This window comes from Coffea eugenioides, chromosome 8, assembly GCF_003713205.1.
Source record: "Coffea eugenioides isolate CCC68of chromosome 8, Ceug_1.0, whole genome shotgun sequence".
Lineage (NCBI taxonomy): Eukaryota > Viridiplantae > Streptophyta > Magnoliopsida > Gentianales > Rubiaceae > Coffea > Coffea eugenioides.
In genome coordinates this window covers 28,996,524-29,013,490 of record NC_040042.1, presented here as the reverse complement: position 1 = coordinate 29,013,490, position 16,967 = coordinate 28,996,524, and the positions used below count along the sequence as shown (strand labels likewise).

The following is a 16,967-nucleotide window of genomic DNA, read 5'->3' as shown; positions in this document are numbered from 1 at the left end:
ATAATAAATTAATTAAAATAAAGAGGATGTTCTTGGCAAAATACCTTAAAACCACAAGAAAGGTAGGAGCTTAGGCTTTGTCCTCCAAAAATCCTTCCATTCAAGTTCCTAATCTTCCTTAACTAGCACTTTGTATGGAGTAATTTGAGTTTCCAATGGTTGGAACTTAAGATTTGGCTTGGATTTGAAGTTGAAGATGAAACTTTTTCTCTCTTTCTTTCTCTCAAGTGTTCAGCCAAGAAGGAAGAAGAAATGGGATATTTTTGGTCAAATTGTGGTATTTAGTAAATGTAAGAAAGTTAAGTCAAAGTCCAACTCCAATCGGGTCGCGACACCTAACACCTTTTAATTCTAACACTTATCCTTTTGTCTCTCCATCATTAACCATCTAAGCAACCTCTAATTATCTCTTAACATCTAACAAATTAATCCCAATACACAAAACTTAACCTAATTGGCCCAATTTTACCGAACTTATTGCACTAGCGGGTCCCACGCCCGGTATACGCTCCAAAAATCTCATGAACTAAAGTATACTAGACAAATAATTTAAAAACCCTATTTGTTCATAAAAATTATCTAGAAAATTTTCCAAATAAAGAAAAGGCATAAGAAGCGTGCAAATAAATAAAATAAAGCCTAGAAAATAAGAACTTTGACGGGTTCTCACAACCCTCACAGAGCTACACTCATGAAGTATTCACTCACAAATGAAAAGCTTACAATGAATCTCACACCACTAAGACTACAAATCTTCCTTGAAGAGTATTTTCTCACTAAAATCACTTTAGATCTTTTGTATCTTCAGTGTGCAAAAGTTGTTTAAAGTATCTGATCAACCACTATTTATATAGGACCAAGAAAGTGCCTTATTAATGCTTCCAACGGATAGAAAGTAGCTGAAGAGTCAACTAGTCGTTGGAGTATCGGACATCCGGTAGTCCTGTTTTTTACGTCTGATAGCAGGCAGTGAGATAAAGAGTTTTTCTTCAATTCTTTCGGACGTCCGGTAGGCTGATTTTCTGCGTCCGAAGATACTCAATGGTTGTCGGACGGCCGATGCAGTCTTTTTGTGCGTCCGACAGTTTCAGCATACTTTGTCCCTTTCAAATGTGCTTAATCTTTGAACCTGATTTGTTTCATTTCTGAAAAGGCCTTTGAGGAGATGTTAGTAACATCCATTTGTTTTGTAATCATCAAAAGTTAGGGACCAAGATCAACATGGGTTCATTCCATTCTGTGATTCCCAAACCCTTTAACCAAGCAGCCCCTAAAAGTTGCTTCAAGACACGGGCAGAAAAGAACTGCGGCGCAGAGTTGTACTTCAACTCCAAAACTAAAAAAGAAAAAAAATCCTGACAGCTGTCCAATGCAACATAAATAACACCCGCCAGCACTACCAAAGAAACACTGTCAAATCCCGAAAATGCTCACAACAGCCCTATATGAAATGACATAGCTCTCCGCCTAATAAAGGGTCGGAATGCAGAATTCTGATCGCAAACTCCTGCTTTTAGGATATGACTCTTTCATTACATATTCATGTATAAAACTTAATGTTGCATGCCATGATTCATTGACATAGGTTCTTTTTAAGAGTTCAACTGAACTAAAGATATAATTGTGATAATTTTAAAAAATATAAGTATCTATATAAAATATAAGTATCAATATATACAGTGTGTAACATGAATGCTACACTCCATTATATAAGCGAAGGCGTGTTGCCCTATTTTTATAGTAGTTTACATTTTGTCGTTTCTAGATGGATGATTATATGAGTGTGTTTGGACAGGGGATTGTTTGAAATATAATTAGGAATAATTATTGTAATACTTTTGTGATGTGATATATGTGAGATAAAAAAATAATTGCAAACATAAAAAGACATGCTAAATAATGTGTTTACAATGGAAGTAAAATTTTTTTGTGCAAATAATTCCTATCCACTTCTATCCATTTAAAGAAATTAGAAACATCAAAATATAACAAGCAACTATTTTGCCTCATTGCTAGTAATAACATATCATATTAATATGGATAGAATACACATTTGCCCCTGGTGGTTCAGTAATTTTTCATATAACCTTCTCACCCTCCATAGTTTCAGAAATTATGCATAACCTTCTCATAGTTTGGACTAAAGTATCAATGTAACTAAAATGATCCTCTGTAACGAAACCCAAGGAAATGTCGAGAATATCGTTGTTTAAAAACTAAAATGGGTGAGGTGACCAAAATATATAAACTTAATATGTATTATACTTTGACCCCTTATGATTTTATATTTTATTACATAACCCCCTTATAGTTTAGAGTTTTATCATCCCTTATGTTTTCAAAATATATACATAACCCCCGGTGGTTAATTAATAATTTTTAACTTCACAAATGGGTGCTTTTGACATTTTAGTTGACTTCGTTATTGATTGCAAATTCCTTGACTTTGACATTTTAGGTCAAATTATGCAGGGGTTATATATAGTTTTTCAAAATACAAGGAAGTTATGTGAAAAAGCGCTAAACCGCAGAGGATAAAGTGTATTTTAACCTATTAATAAACACCTCTGTTTAACCGCTGCCCTTCCAACCAAAAGAACATATCATATTAATAAGGGATAATTTCAAAAACCTCTCTTGAGGTTTCTAACAATTTCATTGACCTCTGTTAACGTTTGTAAAATTACACTAACCTCTTCTGAAATTAAGATTTTGGTAACAAAATTAGTCCAAATCGAAAAAAAGTCATTAAAAAATACTTTGAGAAGAGAGATAAAACTTTTATTCCATAAATGCTCTTTATGCTTGTGTGCAAATTATATTGTAAAGGAATGAAAACATGTTAATAAAAATGAGGGAAGATAAGTGCATATAGCAAAGAACCAAAAATAAATAGCAACTAACTTTCTCTACAAAGTTAGATCAATGCTAGTGCATTGGTTTATGATGGCTATTTTTTTAGGTCTTTACCAATTTTGCATATAACGGCAACAAGAAGCATTAAGATGGATCTCATTTTCACTTCAACCAGCAAAATTTGAGGTGGAAAAATAGTGATTTTGTATAGAGTTCGCAAGTTGAAGGTGAAGTATAGGTGTAGAAACTATAGCGCTATCAAACTACAGGAGAAAATCATAATATTCACCCACATCTTTTAGCATTAAGAACAAATATTGCAAGTGTAATTGCAAGGCAACTGTGAAGATTTTTAAGAGTACAAGATATCCAGACAAATTGCTGTTTGGTGTATCAAATTCTGAGAGTGAACAAAAATTTGGTTCATCAATTGGCACCATTTTGTAATTGCAGGTTATTGTTCATCATTAAAAAGTTTTCTAATAGCTATTTTCGTTAATTAGTTACTAACAGTTAATTAGTACCCTAATTACTTAATTGCTGGATGTTAGTTTCCAATAAAACATAATATCTTAGGGTATATGAGTAATTTTCATCCAATAAAACACAATAAGGGAGGTTAGTGTTATTTTGGAAACCTTAAGGGAGGTGAGTGAAATTGTCAGAAACCTCTCTTGAGGGAGGTTTCTGAAATTATCCCTATTAATAAATACCTCCTTAGTTTTGGTTGGGGTGGGAGGGGTGTTTGGTTTGGTTTGGAAGGCAAAAGCAAAATGGACAAAAAATAATTAACCTCAGCTAACATGTGGTCTGCCTCATCAAACACAAGAATCTTCAAGAAAATTATGTTCAATTTCCTTGCTTTTATCCACCAGTGGTGATTTGAGTGGTGATCCGATCACTTTTGCTGTAACATGTGGCCTCTTTGAGAGTCGTACGATGTTGGCACCAGTGGTGCAATGTTGACATACCTGCTGGGCAGCTAATTCTGTGAATTGCCGCATCTTCAACAAAAAGACAAACCGATAGACCGTAACAGCTTGACTTAGCAAGAAACCACTTTACTTCTTTCAAACGCTCCGCATAACCCAAAAGAAATCAACTCGCCCAGCCCTGTAATCCGCTTATCCTGCTGATTATCTTCAATGTCTTGCTCGTTCATCAACATTGGATCTCTTTGTTTCTAGGTTTGATGCTTTCCTCTTCCTCTCACTAAGCTCAGTTTGTACTATTTTCTTCGGACATTGAATCATAGATATTCAAATTGGATTAATTCGGAAGAAGATAAAGAAATGTTTTCACAAGAATAAAGAGATTGGTGTTGACATAATTGTGGTGTATATAAATTACATAGAAGTAGCAATAAAAAAAAAATCATTGATCATATGCTCTTAAAAGTATGACTCTGTGTGTGGGTGCATGTATGTGCAATTTTGTGTGCTCTCAAATGTGTATCTTATGTTGAGAGTCAAAGGTGATGGAGAGACCAACTTTTTTTTTTTTCCTTTAATCCATCCACTCGTCCCCTCTCTTTCCCTATTCCCCAACTGCTAGGGCTAAGGATTGATCCCTAGACCTAGTAGGGGAGAAGAGCTCTAAACTCTCCCCCGGCCACCTAGGACTTAGTCCTAGAGCTCTCCCCCAGGCACCTAGACTAGTCCTAGGTAGGTGGCTGTGGGGAAGAGATTTACCAAGGCATATTTAAACAGATTATGCATGGACAATTGTTTTTGCTAATATGCATTTCAATCCATTTCGAACAATTTATACACGTTTACTAAACCGTTATAATGGATTGGATGAATTTTTATCACTGCTAATTAAATGAAAATCAATTATAAACAATTTATCAATTTTGCCACCACTATAATCAAAAAAGTATTATATTGACCAGACATGACTTGATCGCCATTTACTGCCCGAAAACCTTCTCCTCCACTTCCAAAGAAGCCTTTATAGATCCTAACACTTGAGCAGTGGTTTAAAAAAAAAAAAAAGAATCTTCATATGTAAGAAAGATTAATCCTCAAACAATGTTCTACTAGCTCCGGAAGATCTCCTAACGAAGACCGAGGTTGGGTCTGGATCAGGATTTGGTGCTTTGTTTCTTTAACTTCGGAAAAAATTATCCCATTTAGTTTTTTTCTAAGTTGCATCAATCTATTCACATTCAGTAATCCATCTAATGTCTAAGCTATACCAACCTGTCTGAAGAAACTTTTGTTTTGTTTTTTTCTCTCTCTTAAAACATTACCAAAAATGCTTCTTTGACTGATTTCCAAAACTGCTTCTTAATATTTTTTTTCCGTATGAAGTCCATTGAAAATTTGACTATTCTTTGTCACCCTGTGATAGTGATAAATGTACAACAGATAAGCTCTACATCTCTGAATCTCGATCAACGGTTTGTTTCCAAGCTTTCTTTTCCTTCTCAGTTGCTCCTATTTATCCAATCTTATCCTTTCACTTTAATTATCTATCATCCAAATAACTGAAAAACAGGCTTCCTCTCCTATTGTAATTGTTACAAGCTTTAAATTTTCTTCCTTCGGTTCTCTCTTTCTTCCCCACCCACCCCCCGTTCTTAATCATGTAACTTTTAATTTTAAACGCATCTACTGCATGAATTATGTGGAAGTTGAAGACTAGCGAAGGCAGCGGACCATGGCTAAACAGTACCAATCGACACATTGGAAGGCAGCATTGGGAGTTTGACCATCAGGATGGAACTCCTGAACAACGAGCAGAAGTAGAATTAGTTCGTCAGGATTTCAAGAAGAACAGGTTACAGAGGAAGCAAAGTTCTGACCTCCTAATGCGAATGCAGGTACAATCATGGTTCAAAGTCTTGGCCGAGTCGTTACCGTTTCGGGCCCTTCCGATACGATATCGAGATAATACGATTCCGAGATATTCAATTTGCCGAGACGTCATCGTGAAGGATTGAAATGGCCGAGTCACACTGAATCACTCCAAGTCATCCCGAATCAACTCGAATTTTTATTATTTTTATTATTTTTACTAATTTTTTAATTATATTTTTACAATTTTTAGAATATTAAATATTTCAAAAATTTGTGTCTCACCGAGACTGCCACCGATATGCCAAGACCGATGTGGAACAGTCCAGGCCGCGACCGCAACCGCGACCGCGACTTTGAACCATGGGTACAATAGAGCAGTGGTACCATTACTGTCACCCCTCTTTGCCCACCACAATTGATTAACATTAATATCCTTTTTTACATAAACTCTCACATATGTTACTACAGTTAAGAAAGGAGAACTCTCATTGTCCTCCAATTCCACCGGCAATAAACGTTAAAGATATAGAAGATGTAACAGAGGAAGCTGTGGTAACTACACTCAGGAGAGGGATAAGCTTCTACTCAACTATTCAGGCCCGAGATGGATTCTGGCCAGCCGAAAGTGCCAGCCCACTGTTCTTCATGCCTCCATTAGTATGTATACTGAAATTTTTGGTGTCAAAATTTTAAAAATATTAAGCAACTAATTGAATGGAACAAGGCTAATTATTAACCATGTTAACAGGTCATGGCCTTGTATTTTACCAGAACACTGAATACCGTTCTATCATCCGAACACCAAAAGGAGATCATCCGTTACATATACAATCATCAGGTCCTAAAAGATCTTGATCATGGAAAGTTAAAAAAAAAAAGAATAAATTCTTTTGTGCTTAAGAAAAGATGGAACATTTATTTATTTGACATTTTCTTTTTTCATTTATAGAATGAAGATGGAGGCTGGGGACTGCATATAGAGGGACACAGCTCTATGTTTGGTTCAATCCTTAGCTACATCGCATTGAGGTTGCTAGGAGAAGGACCTGAAGATGGGGAAGATAGGGCCATGGCAAAAGAGGGCGTGGATGGATTCTTGATCGTGGTGGTGCTGTTGCAACACCATCATGGGGAAAGTTTTGGCTAAGTGTATGGTTATACAGCTTTACTCGTACTTGCTCATTTACTCAAAAAGCCTTCTCAAACTATCGGGGGACTACATTTGTGAATGCACTTCTCAATTGCATTTGTTGTTTAGGGCGACTAACGTCTTGGTGGTGGGCAGAAGTAATAATATAATATTTTCTTAAAAACAGGTTCTTGGAGTGTATGATTGGGCAGGGTGCAATCCACTTCCTCCAGAGTTCTGGCTACTTCCCAAATTCTTTCCAATTCATCCAGGTTCTTATATACTAATATAACTGTTTCGCCCTTTTCTGTAACACTAGTAATATTTCACGTGATTTGCACGAGATTGTAATATCTTAAAATATATTATTTTTCAGATACGTCCGAGTACTAAAAATTTTTTATGAAAATTTGATCATCAACATCATAGTATAGTTTTTTTAAGCTAGTTACTTTTAAAATTTTATTAAATGAAAAGAGACAGAAAACATTCCAATGTAGTTGACATATCCCTTAGAATTGAATTTGAAATCACGAACGAAACACTTTTTGATTTATAGCTTGAACTCTAACATATCAAATATTGATAATATCATGTTTTACCAAAATTATTGTATATTCATGACTCTATTGCATATAAACCACAATCATCACAATTTTTTATAAGCGAAGAATATAATTAAGTTACAAAAATAAATATAAATGTAATTTGAATTCTTTGTATTATATTAATTCTATTTTTATCAATAATGGAGTATAAATGATCCACCACGTAAAGTTGTTTTGGCTTGTATATTCTAACAATTGAAATTTTATAGATAGAGATAGTTGAGTTTTTCTATTTTCCTTTTCTTTTATTCATGTTTTTAGCACAATCCAATGCGAAGCAAGAGCAACAAGTCTATTTTTTCATATGAGGACAATATTTTTGGTTTTAATATTCGTTTTTTTTTATGATCATGAAATTGGAATGAGAATTGTGGCTAATTAATAATTTCAATATAAATTTTTTGTATATTGCAGTGTTTTAGTGTTTAATTGCCAACTTTTAATCCATAACTGCTATCATTATTATCGATTATTGGAATGCATTAAATCTGTCTAATTACAATTGTCACCATAAATGAAATTTTACTTAATTTTAAAGCTTTTCATTTCATAATCGCTTCCATTATTCACTAATATTGCAATGCAATAAATGTATGTAATCATTAGAAAAATAAGGGTATTTTGGATATCACCAAAAATAATTTGGATATCATTTTCATTTTATATTTACTCTTATTATAATCCTTATTTTATCATTAGAGATGGTTTCTGACTTGATGGATGGAATTGGTTTGTTCAAATCAATACAAATGAAGCATTACTATATTATTGTCAATAACAATGTTTGTTTTCCCCTGGATATTAGTGATTTGGATATTGTCTTTGGTATTATTTGAATTGTATTCTAACTTTTTAATTCATTCGCTATTTACTTTATGTCATTTTATAAATAGTTTTCAATTTTATTTCGATTTTTCTTGTTTTGATCAGTTGCTATTAATGATAATAGTGGTTTGTATGGTGCTATTTTAGATTCCTTTTTTCTAGTTTAATACTGCTATTTCAGTTATAAAGGTGTCATCACTTTTTGTATATTGAAATTTCATTGGATGCAACATGAAAAATTCTTCATATTGGTAAAAGTGCATAATTGTAAAATTTATTTGTGATATTTGTGTGAAGATATACATATGAATAAGGATTTCCTTGTCATTGTATGTTTCTCCATTTCTAGAGAGTATCTATTTTTTGAAATTGATTTTTTTTAATAATCTCAACTAATGACTAATGAGAAATTTTTCATGCTTCAATTAAGAAATTTTGATACGTATAATAATAGGAGATGGAGTTCAAGGGTAGGTAAATAGTTTTTAATGAGGAATTTTTAATTATAATTACCAATACCATTAAAATGTAATCAATTGGAGTGTTTTATTTCTTTGAATTAGTGCCACATTAAAAGGTAATAATTCTAATTAAAAGACATGAGGGTAATTTAGGAATAACAAAAACTAAGATAAAAAAGTGCTTACACTTGCACTACCCAATACCAACATTCATACTTTTTATATAGTAATGATAATGATAATGATAATGATGTTATTGTCAAAGGATAATAAATGGCGGATATCCTTTAAAGGCTTCTACACTGAGTAGTAATATGCCAATCTACTGTAAGCAATTTGACAATGAGGATGTCTAGATTCTTCAGCATAGTATTCAGAGCTTAACTCTCTATTTCATTCTAATGCTTTAGCTTACTGGTTGTTGCATGCTTTCGGCTTATTTGTTCCCATCATGTCAATATTTGTAATGCAGCACAAATGATGTGTTATTGTCGCTTGGTTTACATGCCCATGTCATATTTGTACGGGAAGAGATTTGTTGGGAGTATAACAGAACTGATACATTCTCTGAGAAATGAGTTGTACGTCCAACCATATCATCAAGTAGATTGGAATAACACACGAAATACCATTGCAAAGGTCAGCTCAACTAGCTCAAGCCATCGCATCATTTAATCTAATCATATGTTCATATATCTTCCAATTCAAGTAGAACTTTTTTTTTTTTTTTTTTTTTTTTTTTTTTTTTTTAAAAGGATACCATCCCTTAATATATTAAAAACCGAGAAAAAAATACATCAAATTAGAGGGGGGCCAAACCTGACCTCTGTTAAAGAAAAAGAAACATGTAATGATGGAAAATAAACACACATATAAAGGAATTGTAAAGACATAACAGATCAATCCAAAGAAATCATCCACACGAGGGTGCTCCACATTTGTGTGACTGCGAGTGAGCATTGGAATTTGGTTTGAGATCTTGACGTGTTTGCATTGTTTTACCTTTTTTTGAAAGCTGTTTCCTCGCTTTCTTTGAAATCACTTGGGTAAATTGCTGTTGTACTAGATTCTGGTCTTGATCTTTGTGTTTGTCGTGTTGTGAATCGTCTTCCTCTTCTTCTTTTTTGTCGTTATTGCATGTTATACTTGAACGAATAAAACTAATTTGATGTGGTCGGGGAAGTGTACCATGTAATTTTTCCCATTTAACCTCTTCGAACACATCTTTGAAAGCTGGCACTGGATTTTGAGGCACCGTGGTTTTCGTTTCTGTTCTTGTACTTGTACTTGGAACCACAAGGAGTGGTAAGGCAACGTCGGGGTCAGTGGTGTCGACCTTTTGATGATTATCGTCTCCCAAATTCTGCTTCTCAAAAGCTTGGGACCCATCACTTTTATTCCAATTAGAATTTTCAGCATTTTGATTTCTAATTGAAGTATTGTCGGCCATTTGCTGCTGACCATCTCCCAATATTTGCTCCACTAGAATATGGGACTCCTCACAATCATTTCCAGCAATGTGATCGCATGGTCCCTCCCTTTGGTCATCAACAACGAACTTTGCTTTTCCATGCTTGACAGCTTTTTCGTTGCAGTTTTGCCCTGGCACAGCAGCCCCCTCTATGGGCTCCATCATGCCTGGGCCTGCTACCACGTTCAGCTCCACCAGCGCCAATTCTCCCGTATTAGCAGTCCCTTCCATCACTTCCTCTGGTTCGCCAATCACGCGGTCAGCCATAGCGTGAAGAATGGCATCAGCAGCAGCCTCTATCCCCTTCTCCACAAGCACAACCGTAGACCCTCCAAGCTGGTTCAGTAAGCACGATGCATCTCCCACAGCAGTAGTAGGGGTGTCAACGTGCAGTGACCCCTCGGAATGGCTCTTACCCGAATTCTGTGTCGCACCAGATTTCACCCCATCTCCTTCACTCACCCCCCTTCGCTCCTCATCCTCTGTACGCTGCGTGTTAGCTGGTGAGGAGCGAACCTTTGCGCCCATCACCCCTGTGACCAGATCCTCCTGCGTCTTGTGCAAGCGCAAATCAGGGTGCTTCACACGGCAATGATTCTCGCCATGCCCTTGACGATAGCAGTGGCTGCAATAATTAGGGAGGTTCTCAGGGATAAGAACCTGCCAAAAACCATCCCCATCTCCCATATCGACCCACACCCTCGACGGAATCGATTTGAGCAGATCCACCTCAACACATACCCGCGCCACATTCGGTCGCGAAAACGAAGACGTAGCCGCATCCACGAATAGCGGCGTACCCAAGCAGGAGACAAGATGAAATAGACATGGCTTAGCAAATAAGTGAATTGGGAGTTTGGGCAATCTAAACCAGACGGGAGCAAGGGAAGACTCTCTGTTCACATGGAACTTAGATGTCCACTTAAAAACCCTCATGGGGGATCCATTCACATACCACAAACTCCGTCCCCAAACGCGAAGGAAATCCGCTTCACACTGAAATTTCAGCAACACATGCCTATCATCTAACAATCCCACAGTCGCCGTATCCTTCAAATCAAGAGTCGACAAGAATTTCCTCAGGTCAGGCAGCAGCGGCCGCCCCTTAGAGAACTTCCCAACCAAAGTGTAGCGGAATGGAGCAGCAACCACTGCTATGTCAGCCGCACTGAAGACCACCGCAGGCTCTCCACGGTGTGTTGTCATCCTCGCTTGAACTTGCACTACCTCGGACGTCGGTTGTGGCTCAAACAATGCAGAGAAGGCCTTCTTCTTAAAGGGGGAGGAAGAGGCCGACAGCCCCCCACCCGGAGGAGGGGGGGCAGTCTCGGCTGCCATGGTTAAGAGAGAGTCACAGACACTTAGTATGCTTTCCAGAGTCCTATTAGAAAAGGTTAAATGATTTCTTCCAAGTAGAACTGATTCTCTGTTGATACAATGAAAATATACGAAATGCATTAAATATGTGAAGAATTTCTTGGTTATTGTTTCCATTCAGGAGGATTTGTACTTCCCACACCCTTTAGTACAGGATATGCTATGGGGATTCCTCTATCATTATGTTGAACCTATCATGACGCAATGGCCATTTTCTATATTAAGGAAAAAGGCTTTAGAAAAGGCAATGGAGCATGTGCATTATGAGGATGAAAACAACAGATATATTTGCATCGGAGTCGTAGAGAAGGTATTTCTTGCCAACTAATTTTATATGGTATGAATCATCAAGTCGAGTCTAGAGTGAATTAAGGATATATAAACAAATTTTTGATGCCAAACTTAAACACTCAATGCAGGTGCTCTGCTTACTAGCTTCACTACAAGAAATATATTTTTCAGTGACAAAAATTTATGTGACAACAAAAATCTTGTCACAGATAACCTAATTCAGTGACGACATTAGGTGTCATCACAGATGAGTACAGCACAAGCATAATCAGTGACAACATTGGAAGTTGTCATTCTCAACTCGTCACGAAATAGTTGGCGCGCATCTCATTTGATGCCGCGGGAAATGATTTTATGACAACTCAAGTAAAGTCGTCACAAACGCTCTCTCTACAGTGACAACATAACTTGTTGTCATTAAAAGTCTACCCGGTTCCAATTTTGTGACAACTTTTTGCATCACTGTATACTACAGTATTTTCATCAAATTTCACTAATTTTGCTATGGCACCCTAATTTTATTATTTAGCCCCCAATTCTTTTATATTAGCAAAAGCACAGAAGATATGACACCCTAATTTTATAATTTAGCCCCTATTCATTACGTATTAGCAAAATGCAAATGATATAATAACAAACTAGTTTTAGATATTTGTAATTTTTGCTAAGTTGACATAATAGACATGTCTGAGCATAAAATTTTTTTCATGAATTGTTTATTATTACTTATAACAACCCCCAAAAATCAATAACTGAAATAATTTGAAAAAGTGTAATTGAATATAATTTGTAGTCTAATGTTAGCACTGTGAAAGATTAGTATAACGTGTAATACATCATAAGTAATAATTATTTTCATATGGAATGGGTATATACGAAATTAAAATTATTCAGTAAAATATCTGTCGTGCAATAAGATTGAGAGTTGTAACACATTTAACAGAATATTTGATTACATGTTTCTTTTAATTTATTATAAAAACTAAGTAATAGACAAAGAGTAGGATAAGCATGAGTAAGAAGTGCTATACTGTATATAAGCAATTCTATGCATGTTAAATTTTTGAAACATGTTTTATTGTGTAAGTTTTATTGTAAGGTAATTTCTTAAATAATTTGTATATTGAGTTGTCCAAACCCAAAAAGATGTATATAGACACAAACAAGCACACATATATATACATGCACAAAAAAGAAACCAATATCAAATAATTTATTTGATATTTATAGATGAGATTAAGGAAAAAAAAAAGAGATTAAGTATGAAAAAAGAAACCTGAAAAAAAAATTTGACCAGGGAAAAAAAAAAGAAAAAAAATGTATGAAACTAAAGGCGTGAATCCTGGAATCTCAAAGACGTGCTTAGATGCCAAAAAAAAAGAGCGCCAGTCTGAAATCTGAAAGAGGCGCGAGGCGAGTGGCTGAAATCTCTACAAAACGACGTCGTTTTTGGTTGTTCACAGACAAACAAAAGTCTCGCCGCTTCTCTCTTCCAACACTCAGACAAATTTCATTCTCAGTCTTTCCTTCCTATGGTGAACACAAAAAAACTCTGGACCTCAAACACCTTCTGCTTCCGCAAAATGCTCCTCTGAAGCACCATTGACGAGTGCCAATCTTCAGGTCAAGCTCGCCGAAGAAGCGAAGTCAGAACACTTCCAAGCTCCCTCCTCGTTCCGCGACTTCAGCTTAGACTTTTCTCCGACCCCCTCTTCAGCTAATTGTGCGGTATGTGTTTTTTTTTTGCTTTCAAAAGCTGCTCAGCCTTCTATTGTAAAGACTAATTTATGAACTAGATTGTTAATTAGCAGTGGGGAAGGTAATACTCTTGGCCAAATCGCATCCGAAACACTTGCGATCTGGAGTATGAACAGTGTTAGGGTTCATCCAAGATTTTTTTTTTTTTCATTTGTGGATTTTTTCACTGTTTTCGAGAAATTTGGACTGATTAAACCAAAAATTGCTTGCTTTATATTTTGATGGAACCTTTTTGTGATTAGGATGGTCAGAACCGGCTTTCTTTGAGGAGCTATGAAATGCGAACATTTTTTTCCTCTTTTTATTGGAACCAAGACTCAAAATATGGCACATGATTTTCAAACTGCTCTGAAAAAGGTAAGAAAAAGAACTGCATGACATTTTATATGAAATATATAACAGCAAAGTTTTAATATATACCACAGCAAAACAGAGAAAAAGGAATAAATTCTTTGCTATTCTATTCTCTTAACTTGATTATTCAATTTTTTGTTATCAAGATGTTAGAATGCCAGTGAACAGAAATTTTGCTTTTTCTTTAGACCTTTTGGGTTTATATGGCTGTAAAGAATGGTTTATTCTTTCCCCCATAGGACCAAAAAAATAAAAAGAAATGGTTATTAAAACTTTTGGAGCCACTGGAGAAAGCCATTGTTTCGTAAAAATTGCAAAGACTAAAGGTAAATCCAAAATTTTTTACAATGTATGATAAAAGTTCTCTAGTTTATATATATAATACATTCAGGGGTGGTTAGCTTTCATTTCATAGTCTTATAGATGGTCAAAAACCGAAAAGAACAAATTCTAATAAAAAAAATGGTCTATTTTATATATATGGTTAATACATCCAGTCTGTATTAGATTCTCTCATGAGAAAATTTGAGGAGAAATATCACTTCTCATGTCAATTCACAGCTGACCTGCTTGCTATGAATCATTCAGATTTTATAATTACCAGCACATACCAAGAGATTGCTGGAACGTAAGCTTTTTGGTGGCCATATGACTGTTATTTCGTGTAATGAAGCAGTTCAGTGTTCTTCGTTCACTGTTTGCTGTTATATATCTCAACTGCAACCTTGTCTTTGTGTTTGATTTGTTTGCTTTCAGGAATAATACAGTTGGTCAGTACGAGAGTCATACGGCTTTCACTCTTCCTGGCCTGTATCGTGTTGTTCACGGCATCGATGTTTTTGATCCCAAGTTCAACATAGTTTCTCCTGGTGCAGATATGGCAATTTACTTTCCCTACTCAGACACAGAAAAAAGGCTGACTTCTTTTCATGGTTCAATTGAAAATCTGTTATTTGATCCTGAGCAGAATGATGAGCATATGTGAGTGACTCATTTTGCATTTTTTCCCCCAATATTAAGGCTTCATATGTAAGTGCATTATGATGAGTTGGAGAGGCTTTTTTACCAAAATAATCAACTATTCCTACATGGTTCTCAAGATGGTTCAACTTTTTGAGCCCTTCCTGCTATAGCACTTTCGCCTTTGAAAAGGCATCATTCAGGATTAATTGCTTTTGGTTGACTCTATTGAATGCAGTGGTACCCTGAAGGACGCATCAAAGCCCATTATTTTCTCCATGGCAAGGCTGGATCGGGTTAAAAACATCACAGGCCTGGTAGAGTGCTATGCTAAAAATGCTGAACTACGGGAATTAGCAAACCTTGTTGTGGTGGCAGGTTACAACGATGTGAAAAAATCTAGTGACAGGGAAGAAATTTCAGAAATAGAGAAGATGCACATGCTTATGAAAGAATATAATTTGGATGGCCAATTCCGCTGGATAGCTGCCCAAACAAATAGAGCGCGGAATGGTGAGCTATATCGTTATATTGCTGACAAAAGGGGGATTTTTGTTCAGGTACAGTAATCATGTTTCCCGCGGATCAGCAATTTGCGTGCAGGATGTTTTCTTAACGGATTAAATTGAAAAAGTTCTTGAACTTCTTTGCAGCCTGCATTTTACGAAGCTTTTGGGGTTACTGTTGTGGAGGCGATGACCTGTGGCCTTCCTACATTTGCAACTTGCCATGGTGGTCCTAAGGAGATCATTGAAGATGGGATATCTGGGTTCCATATTGATCCATATCACCCTGATAAGGACTCTGCAGCAATGGTAAATTTCTTTCAGCGATGCAAGGAAGATCCAAAGTACTGGGAGAAAATATCTAGAGCAGGACTTCAAAGGATTTATGAAAGGTCTGAATGTCTAGGAAAGAATATTTGGTTCTTGTTGGTGGTGGCATGTAGCCATTCATCTTGGCAGGCATGTGAGGTTTGATAATAATTGCCTATACAACGTTTTCAGGTATACCTGGAAAATATATTCAGAAAGGCTGATGACTTTGGCTGGAGTTTATGGCTTCTGGAAGTATGTTTCAAAGCTTGAGAGGCGGGAAACTAGGAGATATCTGGAGATGTTCTACATTCTCAAGCTCCGTGAATTGGTAGATCCTAGATCTCTCCTTTGTTTAAGACTAAATATGGTAGTAGTAGAAATGTTACATTGTATTAGTGTCAGTGTGGATTATCTGCAAAGGCGGTGCCTCTCGGCCAGCAGAAGAAGAGCCCTTGATTTTTGTTTCCTTGTTTTCTCTGTTTCAGGTAAAATCTGTTCCTCTGGCTGTTGATGATCAACATTAGAGGGTTGTACTACTAACAGAAACAAGGCACTATATCCTTAAGAGTTGATTAAGACCTTGCAACAGCAACGAACAGAAACAAGAAGCCTGTATGATGAGTTAGCTAACCAGCTGAAAGACTTGCGCAAATATGCAACTTCTGTGTCAGGTATAAATAAATTGTTTGCTCTTCATAGTTATTACAATTGAGGCACTTGAATTCTGGTTCTACAAAATAGAGATTCATTTTTAATGCAATTGAGTTGCTTGAGACTGATTTAGGTGCTTGAAATCTTGTTCATGTTTAATTACAGCCATTGAGGTGCTGGATGTTGCAACCAAAACTTTAGTGTTTTTAAAGCAAATGTGTTTGAACGTTGGGATGTATTCCACTTTTTTCTTTGTCGAACTCATCTAAATTTTTCTGTATCAGAATTTTTTTTTGTGCTAAGGAAAAAGAGGCACCTGTGATTGTGTGTGTGTGTGTGTGTTTTTTTTTTCTTGATATACTGTGTGGTTCACGATCATCTAGGCTCTCAATGATTTTAGGATTTTATTGTTGTTATTGTTATTGTTATTGCATATATATTTGTGAACATGCAGATATTTATTGTGTTTGTATTGTTATTCTATATTTCATAGAATATACATTCAATGTCTTATTTGCTATAATTTCACTTTATTTTTGTGTTAAGCAATTTACTTAGATTGCTATAATTTCAAATTAGAGTGACATTAGTTTTTATAATATGG

The 16,967-nt window shown here is 35.8% G+C and overlaps 1 pseudogene; it reads left to right on the top strand.

Annotated features, from left to right (window-relative positions):
• Positions 1–5,485: 5,485 nt before the first annotated feature.
• LOC113781174 overlaps positions 5,486–16,967 on the top strand; it is a 31,683-nt pseudogene continuing 20,201 nt past the window's right edge.